Consider the following 13927-nt stretch of genomic DNA (forward strand, 5'->3'; position numbering starts at 1 on the left):
GATATTTAGTGTGCGGATCATTTGCATTTATATAGTGCTCTGTGAACACAAATTAGTTAACATAAATCAGTTAAATGACGAAAAATTAGGTGTCTATTTACTTGTGACAACTCAGTGTATATGTATGGATAGCCAATGTACTCAATAGATATATTACAAATATGCACGCTAAAAATCAACAATGACAGAGAGTTTTACTTTAAAAGATGATTGCCACTCACTTTCATTTGTTTCTCTATCCAACAAGCCCCAAAACAAGGCAAGAAACCATCGCTAAGATACCAAACCAGAAAGTGACAAACCAATCAAGTTGTTCATCTTTCTTCTTTTTGTTTCAGTCGAGATAACTCTACAACTATTTTATCATTAACGTCAGTTTAAACCTAAGTCTACTCTATGTGTTTCTGGGCAGAGCACGATATCATCGCTTAGTCGTAATAACTAGTAGTAATTTTAAAAATCATAATTCTAGTCAAAACGATGTTATCATTACCCCTTGAAGTTAGCTTTTGTACAGAAATCTGGTGTTCCTTTAAAAAGCTTAAGTACAGGGTGAAACAGGAATTGTCAACCAATAATAGATGAACATTAAATGACTGTAACATGTAGAATGCTCAATGCTTTGTAAAACTTAATAATCGGTGTCTTTAGGGAGCCAACTCATATATTATGTATGAAGTGAAGAAGTAAAAACAATAAATACACATAATATTACATTTTATTACACACATTCACACAAGACATTAACTTTCAGTCATGGAGAAAACGTCCTAAAATAAGAAATAAAAAATATTTGTAAATGTAAAATGATATAGGGATGACGGTGCCAAAAGTAATGTAAACAAGAGTATAGGAATGATACAGCTATATATAGATCTTCTCTAGATGACTTTCAATGTTAAAATTTAATGTTAGACTGTAAAAGTGTAAACGTGTCTTTAATATTACTGCAGTTTGAAGTTGTATATTCCTGACTATTGGTATGCACTTTGTTCATTATAATATCATGGTCATATCAGGGTAGGCATCAATGTAGTGTAACTAAGGGCCTAGGACTTACATACAAGAAATACCAAGTTGAGTTAAAAAATTTGTCTTGATTATTAGACTCACTACGAGGTCGGTCAATTTGACCAACCTCGTAATCATTTTGAACTCGCGAAGTTTACAGTGTAACATTAAATTTTAATATTGAACGTCACGTAGGGATAATTTATTGTACAGCTGTATCATCCCTATATTTTGTTTGTATACTTTTTGGTACTGCCATCCCTACATCATTTTACATTTACAAAATGTTTTTATTACATGTAGAAATATAGCGTAACGCTTCAGTTAATGCGTGGGTATTGGTACGTTTATATTTATTCATGTTTTCAGCGACTTAATTATCACAACTTCGTACATTTGTGATTGAATACACGCTATATTGCTAATACACAATTTGGTGAAGGTGTTTTCCTGTTTTAGTTGAACAGATTATAGTGAGGAAATCCTCTGTTACACTATACTCTCTTCTTCCTAAATTTGACTATGAATACATAAAATGTACAGGAATTTTTGTTTTTTTTTGGTTAAATGCATTATTTGACATTAGATTCTTGTTAGGTAGATCGTGACATCAGCGTTTGAGCTGAGTTAACAGCTGAAATTTTATATTAAAACAGTTGAGGTTTATCCGTAAACCACAACTAAGGCCAGGCGTGGCCTAGTAGTTAGAGTGCCCTGTCTCCGAATCCAATGATTCCCTGTTAACAACCCGTTATCTAAAACAAAAACGATATCAGTTTGGAGACCGTGACTGCGCTTTAAGATTGACGGTACTAGAGTAGCCCAAGAGTTGGCGGTGGGTACAGTTGAATAGTCGACATCCGGGTAGTCTATCAGTTTAAAAGTATATGCATTTGTGTAGCCTTGCGCGAAAATTCTGAAACAGTCAAAACCACAACGGTGTTTTTTATTTTGTCTCTATAGTTACGTTCGTCAGATTGTTATCTAATTTCTTTCTGTTTCAAAAGTCTTTGTACATTTTTTAAAATACTTTAAAAACTCTGAAAGATGGGAATTATTTTTCTAGAGAAGGTATTGTGTCGAGTTTCCTCCCCTTGGTTGTTTGCACGCTCATATTTGAAACATGTTTTAATTTCTTAAAACTATTCTAACATCATGGCCAGGTGGTTAGGGCGCTCGACTCGCAATCTGAGAATCGCGGGTTCGAATCCCCGTCACACCAAACATGCTTGCCCTTTCAGCCGTGGGGGCGATATAATGCTGCGGCCAATCGCACTATTCGTTGGTAAAAGAGCAGTCCAAGAGTTGGCGGTGGGTGTGATAACTAGCTGCCTTTCCTCTAGTCTTACACTTCTAAATTAGGGACCGCTAGCGCAGATAGCCCTCATGTAGCCATCGTAAATGACGAGTATTAAACGTTCGTAGATTTTGTTAAATAATAGGTTCGTACTTAGCTAGTATTTTAGTGGAGTTAATGCATCACATAAACTGTTCTATTGTTTTCAAGTCCTGGGCATGATAGGAGAGACCCAACAAAAACTTGTTTTAATACATGCTGACAGTACTTTCTCACCGCACGTTTGAAATACATAGCACGTTTTTATGAGTGTACGTGTGTGTGTGTGCGTGTGTGAATTATATCGAATACCTTACAGGAAGCGCGAGATTTCCAAACGGTCAAACCTGTTTGTTTCATACGATAATATTTTATGATGGGTGTATAAAGACCGTTTTTTTAAAACAAAAACATCAGATTACTGACCGTTGTGCAGTGAACCGTCTGGGTGTATTTTCAACTAACGCTGCTGGTGATAATCCATGTATCTCCGAAATTATTATTTTTTAAGCCGTCGGTGAATTATTGTGTTATAACACATTATTACTCAATAAAATTAACTTTCAAAAACTATACACATTTAATTTTGTAACAAACTTTTGATTTTTTTTTCTATAATTCTAGTTAAGAACCAGATAAATACTCCATAAGCCAAGTGTGAAATTAGCCCCTGGTGTTATTCTTTTTGCAGTATTCAGTCAAGTGTGGCAACTGCTATCCCAAGAGGAACTTAGGTTTATTGTAACCCAGAAGTTACTGAGTACGCGAGATGGTCTCAGGGGATACCTCCGCAGCAGAACTATTTTATGTATAAGTACCCCGACACCGCCGATTCAAGATAAAGAAATATTGTCAGCGAAAGTTTTATTTACTGCAGTAAATTTGATTACACACAGCGTTGGTTTCTGTTGTCAACGAAATAATTGCTACGAAAGTAAGTTACCTCAGAGTGGCAATTATATATCATTTGTATTAAGTCGTTGGATATGGGTCCTCAGGTCTTGGGGGGGTTAAGCAAAATGTTTGGGAATCCAATTGTTGCCAAAACCGTCTTATGTGTTTGTTGTTTGAAATTAAGCACGAAGCTACACAATGGGCTATCTGTGCTCTGCCCACCAGGGATATCGAAACCCGGATTCTAGCGTTGTAAGTCCGCAGACATACCGCTGTACCACTGGGGGGCGTGTGCTGATCGTAATCCTGGTGACTTTTTTCTAGAGTATCTTGTAATGAGAACCATAATTATTCCGTATATTTATAATAACATTTTAGTTAATACCATTGACCAATCACTAATCTCATGAAAATAATTTTTAAAAGTCTGGCTACGCCCCTGTTTAAGACTTTATTTGAAAGATAAGAATACATTTATTACGTTATTTCCATATATATATATTTTGTTGTAGGTTTTCTCGTGTTTTATAAACTCGCTGTGATGTTTCAGACTTATATGTTCAGATATGAAAATAAGGCGGCGATACGGCACCAAACCGCATGTTGATGTGATCGATTAGGGCTTTTTTTTTGGTCCTGAAACACCAGCGAAAGTGTAAAAATTCAGATAAAGCAGCAGTTAAGATGGGTGGTCACCTAAGGAAGTCTTAGTGATCTCAAAACCGTACCAGGATTCATGAGTGTGAAACATCGTGGTTTTTATAGATGATTCATGAGTGTGAAACATCGTGGTTTTTATAGATGATTCCTGGGTGTGAAACATCGTGGTTTTTATAGATGATTCATGAGTGTGAAACATCGTGGTTTTTATAGATGATTCATGAGTGTGAAACATCGTGGTTTTTATAGATGAATCATGGGTGTGAAACATCGTGGTTTTTATAGAGGATTCGTGAGTGTGAAACATCGTGGTTTTTTATAGATGATTCAACACAAAGAGGAGTATTTTTTCCCATTCTGTCTGCTTTACCCATACTCACAAAACACGTATGTAACCCAATCATTAATCCCGGTGACTTTTTAAACTGTACTCGCTGCTTAATGTACCAATTTTCCCCATGATTTGAAGGAATTGGGCGTGAAGTTCAGTCAAGACGTGTTTTCTCCTCAGAAAGTCTGTTGAAATAATTTATGTCGGAAATCACAGATTTTGTGTGTGTTCCCGTGCACGCACTGATGACGTAACAATCAGTTAAATGTCAAGTGCAGCGAGAGAAAGCTCCGAGCTTCTATACAGGAAGTAGATAAACTGTATAATGAGTGGTAGTAAATGGTAGTCGTCTTCGCTTTTATTAACGCTGGAACCGTGATGATGCATTCTGTGTGGAGAAGTTAACGAGCTTACAGTAACTTTGTAGCTGAGCGCAAAGCTGCACGATGAGCTGTTCTCACCACGGGTATCGAAACCCGGTTTTTATCGATACAAGCCGCTGAGCTATTGGGGGGGGGCGTAAAGCAAGTGCACAGCACTAACAAAAAACAGGAAAAACAGTATTTAATAGGAGCTTGTAAACTAAAAGAATAAATCATAAGAATAATTAAGTAGCTTATGCTGAGTGGAGCGATCATCATTAGTTGTGGACATTGTCCAGTTGTTAACGTGCTGCACTTTGAAATAGCGAGGGTCCATCTTTCCCATGTATCAGTTCAAAATTAGGCTACAGCTAACCCCTGAATAACGTTTTGCGAATAATTCGGAAACAGACTATTTTAGGTGTCACGACACATCTTCGAAACAGCGAAATATATCTTAGGTGTCCTGTAACATGTTTGGACTCGTTTCTTCTAACATTATTACGCGTTTTACTCGTGAAGCTATTACGTATCTCATGAAGTCATTTCTTGTTTCTCGGACGCAGATTTTAGTTATATGTTTTTAGTTGTCTTTTTTCACTCACCACACCGGCTCTATATTTATAAAGGATTTGAAAAATGTGTAAGATCGAAAACACGTACGTTCAAAAAAATTAAGACAAAAATACAAACCCTATAAACTGAACGCTTTTGAAAGGTGGACAAACTGGGATTCTTGTCCTAGATTGAGGCCAATGATTTATTACTCGAAATTATTCGGCAGACTAAGCTATGTAAGATACTAACAAATAAATACAAGAACCTTATTCTTGTTTGATAATGCTTGGAGACGACTTGAATGGGTAATGAAGAAAAACTGTAATATAAGTACCTGATGATGATGACAAAACCTTGTACATTTGAGACTAATAATGGTTGGAGACGGCTTGAATGGGTAATGAAGAAAAACTTTATAAGTTTACCACAACTGAAAATGTACAACGTACAAAACCTTGTCGAAACGTTGTACATTTGCTGTTATGTTAAACTTATATTAAAGTTTTTCTTCATTACTCATTCAAGCCGTCACCAAGCATTATTAGTCTCAAAGTGGGTACCTCGTCATCGAACTTGCTCTTGTTTGTTTGTTTGGTTTTTAAATTTGCCTTTGTCTAGGTTTTCTGAACAGAATGTAAAATTTCTAGAGAGCGCTACAACTTAATGACGAGTGGTGAATGATATATTGGACTTCATATATATATATATATATTGTTACGTCTCTGTTCGTTTGTTAATTTTCAGTAGAAATTCTTTCCGAAAAACTTCAGCAATACAAGTCCTTCCTTAAATAAAACTAGTTTATTCTTTCTCAGTACAACTTTGCAATACACTTAATTCCCACAGTCACGCTGTAACTTAAACAAACGCTATAATTTACAACGAACGATTCACGCGCTTGACTCAATTGTCCGTCTCAATCTCTGTCTGCAATTCAATTACATTGTTGCTGTCACTTCTTGGCGGTCTTATATACAAGAATACCGCACATCTAGTAAACACTCGAGCATTCAAAACCTTCGAGAATGTCATGACGTGTTATTAGAGTCACGTGACTTCCGCTGTCGTAACAATATTTTTAGATTGTAATTAGTATTAACGTAATTGAGTTTTGGTGTGGATCTTAGTACTATTATTCAAAACAAATGGATCTGTAAGAATTTTCCGACATGGTTTTTCAAGACATAATTTTTTAACGTTTTTATTTATTTATTTTTGACAAACAACAATGCTGTGATGAAATGTTCAACTTCCTTTTTAAAAGAGCTAATTTTATTGTTAGCAATAGTCATATCGAAAACTAATTAATTAATTTTCATATTCCTCTCTGTAATACATCTTCACCCGCCCCAGTGGTTAAGCGGTAAGGTTGATGACTTATAACGCTAAAAATTGAGTTTCGATATCCGCAGCACAGATGGCCTTCGTGTAGCTAATTTTGAAGTGGTAAACTAAAGGGAAAACAGTCAGTCAACAGCACCCACTGCCAGCTGTGCCAGAATAGTTTGTTTGTTTTTGAATTTCGCGCAAAGCTACACGAGGGCTAGCCGTCCATAATTTAGAAGTGTAATACTAGAGGGAAGGCAGCTAGTCATCACCACCCACCGCTAACTCTTGGGCTACTCTTTTACCAACGAATAGTGGGATTGACCGTCATATGTGGTGGGACGGGGATTCGAACCCGCAACCCTCAGATTGCGAGTCGAGCGCCATAACCACCTGGCCATCCCGGGCCTAACAGAACAGTGATAGTGAAATTTCACAGTCACTGTTATAACGCACCCCTTGCCCCAAAGTCCAGTGTGCGGCAACGGTACATGAACCATAGACCACTGTTTCTCAAAGTGTGGTGCGCGGGCTAGTCAAAAATTCAAGTTATTGACGTGTAACACCACGGCCGATACCACAGGAGAGACCAGAACAGGTGGTGGTAGGACCGTAAGGTGGTCTGCTGGGTCTTTTACCCCGCCGAATTTGTTCGCGGGCGAAGAAATTTGAGAACCACTGCCGTAAACTATCCAATTCATAATCTGGCACGCCAGCTAGAAAACAACCCCCAGGACAATAAGAAATAAATGAATAAATACCTTCTAGGAGAAAATTATGATAAGATTAATAGTCAATCTCCGGGATTTATATCCAATTTAAGAAGAAAAAATAACTAAGTGTGGACTGGGAATAGACCAAAAACTCAGAAAATTGTTCAAAGATGACGAGTCATCGTTTCAGGCAACAACAAGAGAACTTGGCCTCCAGAAATTAGAAGAAGAACAGACAAATCCGGGGGGGGGGGGGACGTGACCCCAACTTTAACCCGATAGCGAAGTGCTGCTTTGAATAGAGAATAGATGATTATGTATAGTTATCAGGGAATTGTGTCTAATTATCAGGGAAAGTTCATGTTTAAATTTTTAATTCAACGGTCATGATTAACGTAGCAAATAAGATGCCCCCAGTCGCCCCCCCTCCCATAAAAAATCATATATGTTACGCTGCCTATGGCGCTTAATATTTATTGTGTTTAACGTCTTTAGGCTTAAGAATGATCTCTTCTTAGATCTTAGAATCAGATTAGCTTGTTATACAAGATTGGACAGATAAGATATCCCGCTTGTATTGACAAAACTCGTTAATCATCAAATAATCGTACACTAACTAAAGAGTAATCGGAGCCAAAGATATCTGAGAACAAGGGTTTACTTGCAGAAGGAAACAGAAAATGACACGGGTCTTGCTTCGTTAATTTTATGAAGTTACGTGATTCGCATTAAATATATTAAATGTTTATACAAGATTTTTTTTTCATTCCCAGGTACAAAACTTGGTCATTACGAGAACCTAATTAAACATCTTTATCTCCAGTTATAAAACATTGATTATTATAATAAGCCTAATTATAAAATCTTCATATTTAGATTTAAACTTAGTTTGTATAATGAGTATCAACTCTTTATGTCTACAAAAGCTAAAGTGAAACCCTAAGCTGGCTTAGGAAAAAAGTTGAACCGCGCTTCGCAATATTTTTTACTTCAGCAGTAACTACCCTAAGATAAAAATATGATCAGTTCCTCGCCCTCACAAATGTAGATCCATGTCCCAAGGTCCTCTTCTTATCTCAATTTGTTTTCGAGTTTTGACCGTTTTTGACAATTCCAATTTGTTCTCATTATAACGAAAGTTGTTGACTTTCAGTGTGACCTTGACCTTTGAGCTACATTCACTGAAAGTTAAGCAGTTGGTTCTTGTGGGACGCTTAGTCTTTTGAAATATTAAAAAAAAATCAAAATCAGATGAAATTTTTAAGTTATACTATTCACGCTGACACACAGGAGTGAAAAAATACTCCCCTTCCTCCGTCTGGGGGGGGGGGTAATTATAGAAAAACACAGGAGTGAAAAAAATACTCCCCTTCCTCCGTCTGGCGGGGATAATTATAGAAAAACTACAGATAGTAATAGTTAAATACCTATATCAGTTTTATTTGTTATAAAGCACAATAGACTTTCGGTGCTGTGCCTACTACATGGCGCGAACCCAGAACTTTAGCTTTATAAGCCCTCAAGCTTACCACTGAGTCACAAGAGGGCAACATGTAACTTAAACACTTATTCTACCTTTTCTTATCAGTATGCCTCGTTATGTTTTGTTTGTTAACTGGTAATATATTGTGTGTTGCATTATGGATATTCATAGGTGAGGCCTGAGTGCAAAAGTCTAAAAAAAGCGAACAGCTATAATTTTGAAGACACCAGTGGGATGCCGGTAGAGAAGTTTAATTAATTCCATGAGGATATCAGTGGGATGCCGGTAGAGAGTTTAATTAATTCCATGAGGATATCAGTGGGATGCCGGTAGAGAAGTTTAATTAATTCCATGAGGACATCAGTGGGATGCCGGTAGAGAAGTTTAATTAATTCCATGAGGATATCAGTGGGATGCCGGTAGAGGAGTTTAATTAATTCCATGAGGATATCAGTGGGATGCCGGTAGAGGAGTTTAATTAATTCCATGAGGATATCAGTGGGATGCCGGTAGAGGAGTTCAATTAATTCCATGAGGATATCAGTGGGATGCCCGTAGAGGAGCTCAATTAATTTCATGAGGATATCAGTGGGATGCCGGTAGAGGAGTTCAATTAATTCCATGAGGATATCAGTGGGATGCCGGTAGAGAAGTCTAATTAACTCCATGAGGAGCTGACATTGCTTTTTATAAGGGCCAATAATAATTGTAACATTTTAAGATTTGATTTCAAACTATTGTTTGATGCTATTATAAACAATAAAATACTAATAAAACAGTCTACACTCCATCAACATTCTCATTAAAGATGTTGTATTTTTTTTGTTTAAGCATGAACCTTGAAACACGCCTAACATAAGTTTAACTCTTTCGCTACGTAATAAGGCCTAAGGCATGATATCTGTTTGTATATATGGATTGTGTCGTAGGATCTACGGTATGTACTACTGACCTTCTATCCATATATCATAAAGTTGCTTTGGCTACGCATATCCCAGGGGAAATCCCAAGTTTTCTGGTGATTATATGTTGTGTAGATCACGTGAAAAGTCATGTGACTTCCGCATCTATACAAATAATGCACTTGCGTTTGTCTGTCCGGAACTTTTCTCGCAACTTTCTCGATCAAACGCTACAAATCTCAAATCGTTAGGAAGGCCTTTGTCAGAGGAGTCTGGATTACATATTGGCTTTTCCATATAGTATCACCTTACCTCTTTTTTGCTTAGTCAAACTTTGTCATGCAACTAGTGTGTTACACGATGGCATAATGTCGTTGTCATCACGTAACTAATGGCTTTGATTTCAACTTTATATTTTATTTGCAAAGTATTTCAAACAAAAGACACTTAACCTGCATGTAATTTCCTAAAAACAAATGAACATTACATTACACTAAATATACTTTCTACGGGCGTTCTCGACTTATTGATATGTAAAATATGCCTGCGCGGTTCATCCAAAACCATATGCTTATCATTTTGTGACGATATGTCTGTGGACTTACAACGCTAGAAACCGGGTTTCGATACCCGTGGTGGGCAGAGCACAGATAGCCCATTGTGTAGCTTTGTGCTTAATTACAAACAAACAATCATTTTGCGAACACGCATCCAGAAGTTTCTGCATATTCAGCTAAGTTTGCTTTCACTACAACTTTACATTTACTTTGGGTCCGGCATGGCCAGGTGGTTAGGGCGCTCTACTCGCAATTTGAGTGTCGCGGGTTCGAATCTCCGTCACACCAAACATGCTCACCCTTTCAGCCGTGGGGGCGTTATAATGTGACGGTCAATCCCACTATTCGTTGGTAAAAGAGTAGCCCAAGAGCTGGTGATGATTAGCTGCCTTCCCTCTAGTCTTACACTGCTAAGTTAGAGACGGCTAGTGCAGATAGCCCTCGTGTAGCTTTGCGCGAAATTCAAAACAAACCAAACATTTACTTTATAATAATTTAGCTTCGGTTCGTTTCATAGACTGCTATAAACACGTTTTAGCTTCTTTTTTTCTTTAGCGCGGGTTATATTCTTTGTTTTTGCAAGTTTCTTTGGTTCAACTTATAAAAACTGTGTCAAGCACTGAACTCTCTACACTAATATAGCTAACCTTACTTTATTGTGTACTTTACGTGTAGCTTTATTAAATAAAGTTATGTCTACGCGAATATACTCGTCTGACCACGTAAATATTTTTTTCAACTAGACCAGGATCTATTGATCTAATACATAATGCCTGTAAGAAAGCGTAGATTAAATGTCGTGCGTGAAAAATGATAGAATAATGAAAATTCAAGCGGAGGGCCTGAAAACTACCGCAAATGTTTTGCGGGTCGCGGCTAGTTATTATTAACATTAGGGCGCTGGACTCGCAATCTGTGACTTCGGGATCGAATCCCCATCATACCAAACATGTAACGGTCAATCCTACTATTCGTTGGTAAAAGAGTAGCCCAAGAGTTTGCGGTGGGTGGTGAGGACTAGCTGCCTTCCCTCTAGTCTTTCACTGTTAAATTAGAGACGGCTAGCGCAGATAGCCCTCGTGTAGCTTTTCGCGAAATTCAAACCAAACCAATCTAAACGCGATTGATAGGGGCGGGGAGGGCGAGAATAGGTATCAGAATTTGTTCCGAAAGCTCTGTAAATATTTCGTTTAATTATTCATAAGCTCTAAGACTCATGCCGCCACTGGGAGTCGAAGATGAAAACATCGCGAATTACAGCCACAATATCAGCGTCTGTTTTGTTTACGTTCGGCCTTTTTAATTTGTACTACACAAAATTTCATTTAAATCATTGAACCTAAAATAAATATCACACGGAAAAAAAAGTGACACAGCGGTATTTGAATGAAAAACGTGTATTATTACGCTTTGATAATACTGAAGTTGAAAGAAAAGTGTATTATTACGCTTTGACAATACTGAAGTTGAAAGTAAAACAGGTATTATTACGTTTTGTTAATACTGAAGCTGAAAGTAAAACAGGTATTATTACGTTTTGTTAATACTGAAGCTGAAAGTAAAACAGGTGTTATTACGTTTTGTTAATACTGAAGCTGAAAGTAAAACAGGTATTATTACGTTTTGTTAATACTGAAGTTGCAATTTCAAATTTCGGTTTTGTTGTCTGAGGTTCAAGGAAAACTGGATCAACTTTTGGTTCTTTGTCTTAGGGAAGAAAAACGTTAAAGTTAACTATTTTTCTAGAACATTGTCTGAGGTTCAAGGAAAACTGGATCAACTTTTGGTTCTTTGTCTTAGGGAAGAAAAACGTTAAAGTTAACTATTTTTCTAGAACATTGAGTTCCTCGTCTTTCAACGTCAGAAAGGATTTGGAAGGTAGGTAGGGATTAGTGATTGTTGTTTGTTGTCTGATTCAGAGCGTACTCGAAGTTGGTTCTTCAACTGTTTCCACATCTATACTTCTAATTACCGACAGGCTAAAGCCTTCCTCGTTCTTCATGTTGTCAGATGTGGTTAAGCTGTTAAGCCTGAAAGACGATAAATGAAACCTGCGAAGCCTGGAGTGTAAAGGTGATCTTTATTTTTATTCCATAAAACTGATCCTGTTTACAACACTGTCAAGGTGTAACAAGATCATGTGGTAAGGGTTAGAGAACAGTTAAGGATACATTGTCAGGTGTCAAGTAATTAAAATTCTTAAGACATCATTGCCTGTACTTGTCATATCATAAGTTTACGGTGCATCTTCTTTAAGCTCACTTTCTCCGTTCCTACTTCTTTACTGTCCTTCACTATGTTTAAAGTAGTTGATTGCTTTAATTATTTTATCCTTCTCTGTATATGGTTCAGTTAACCACAGGAGTACTTATCGAAACATTAAAATTAGCAACACTGACACAAGCTGTTCGTGTCAACTTGTTATAACATATTAACTATTTGTTTTCTTGTTAAAGTATCTCTGTTTGTATTAACTAGTAGAAAAACGTTAAATATCAGACTATAATTTCAAAAATTGGAATATGCTTCATTAGGCTGTCTAAATAAGTTCTGTGGGTTTTCAAGAAAACAAATATGTAAATCGTAACGTTTTTATGTTTTACTTGCACTTAAGTGATCCGCGACAGTTTAGGGAGACTGTGAGCCGGACCCTAGGTGACCTGGACCTTTTTTTTACTAGGTCAACAGAGAGCTGTTTCTTAATTAAGGACGGTTAAACCATACTTGGATCATTTATCGAAGGTAAACTTCTTGTAGCTTAATTCTTAGTCACCAGCGGATCAAGGTTTTCTTCCTCCAAACAAAGATATTCTTGTAATTAATTGGAAGATGAAAACAAACAAACAGAAAACTTCCAATCCAATCGCACGTTGCAAAACCACCAGTAAGCACCGGAGAAACAACTCAATAACTAAAGAAAAAAAAGAATCTATAGCGTTGGAGGAAATTCGTGCTTCGCGTACGAAACATTTTTTTTTTGTTATGGTGTTTTGTATTTGAATGTCAAAAAGTTTATAAAAAATAAATGAAGTGCTTTGTATTTAAAGTAATTAAAAGAGTTAAGTGACCTGCCTAGACTACTCACGTAAGAGGTGAGGTAAGTAGAGTTCTGAACGAATCTGGTGGCCGTGCGAGCGTCTCAATGACTGCGAGGTTAACCCTAACTAGGTTAAGCCCATTTTACAACACGTGGTACCGACCAAACACCTCTAGTACAAAAGATACTTTGAGCTGAATGTTCTGATAAAAAATTACAAACCGATCGACTTATCTAGTATGAGATATCCCATCTAGCGAAAATTTCAAAACCTGGATATCGGAGGCAAATATTAAAACTCAACAGTTTGATGATACCGCTACTCGAAGTGTCTATAAACAAACGAAGAAATTCATTCGCAATATTCTAACACATAAACACTGTTGACTGCGATGGGGCTTTGAGGGATGACAGATCCTTTCCCCAAAATACCTTTCCATTTGTAATACATAACACTATCTAACCACCCCTCCCTATATGGTGATGTAGTCCGTGCTTCTCTACTCCTGATTTCATTTTTGCACAGATTAATAAAGTTTAAAATGCTTCTCGCGCACGTATGATGACATCGTCCATACTTCCTTACTTATAATGTAATGTTTGCATAGATTAATAAAGTTTAAAATGCTTTCCACGCACGTATGATGACATCGTCCATACTTCCTTACTTATAATGTAATGTTTGCATAGATTAATAAAGTTTAAAATGCTTTCCACGCACGTATGATGACATCGTCCATACTTCCTTACTTATAAT

General features: G+C 37.0%; 1 pseudogene; it reads left to right on the top strand.

The window, feature by feature from the left end:
- Nucleotides 1-13927, top strand: part of LOC106461065 — a 100714-nt pseudogene that overhangs the window by 11592 nt on the left and 75195 nt on the right.

This window comes from Limulus polyphemus, unplaced genomic scaffold, assembly GCF_000517525.1.
Source record: "Limulus polyphemus unplaced genomic scaffold, Limulus_polyphemus-2.1.2 Scaffold891, whole genome shotgun sequence".
Taxonomy (NCBI): Eukaryota; Metazoa; Arthropoda; class Merostomata; order Xiphosura; family Limulidae; genus Limulus; species Limulus polyphemus.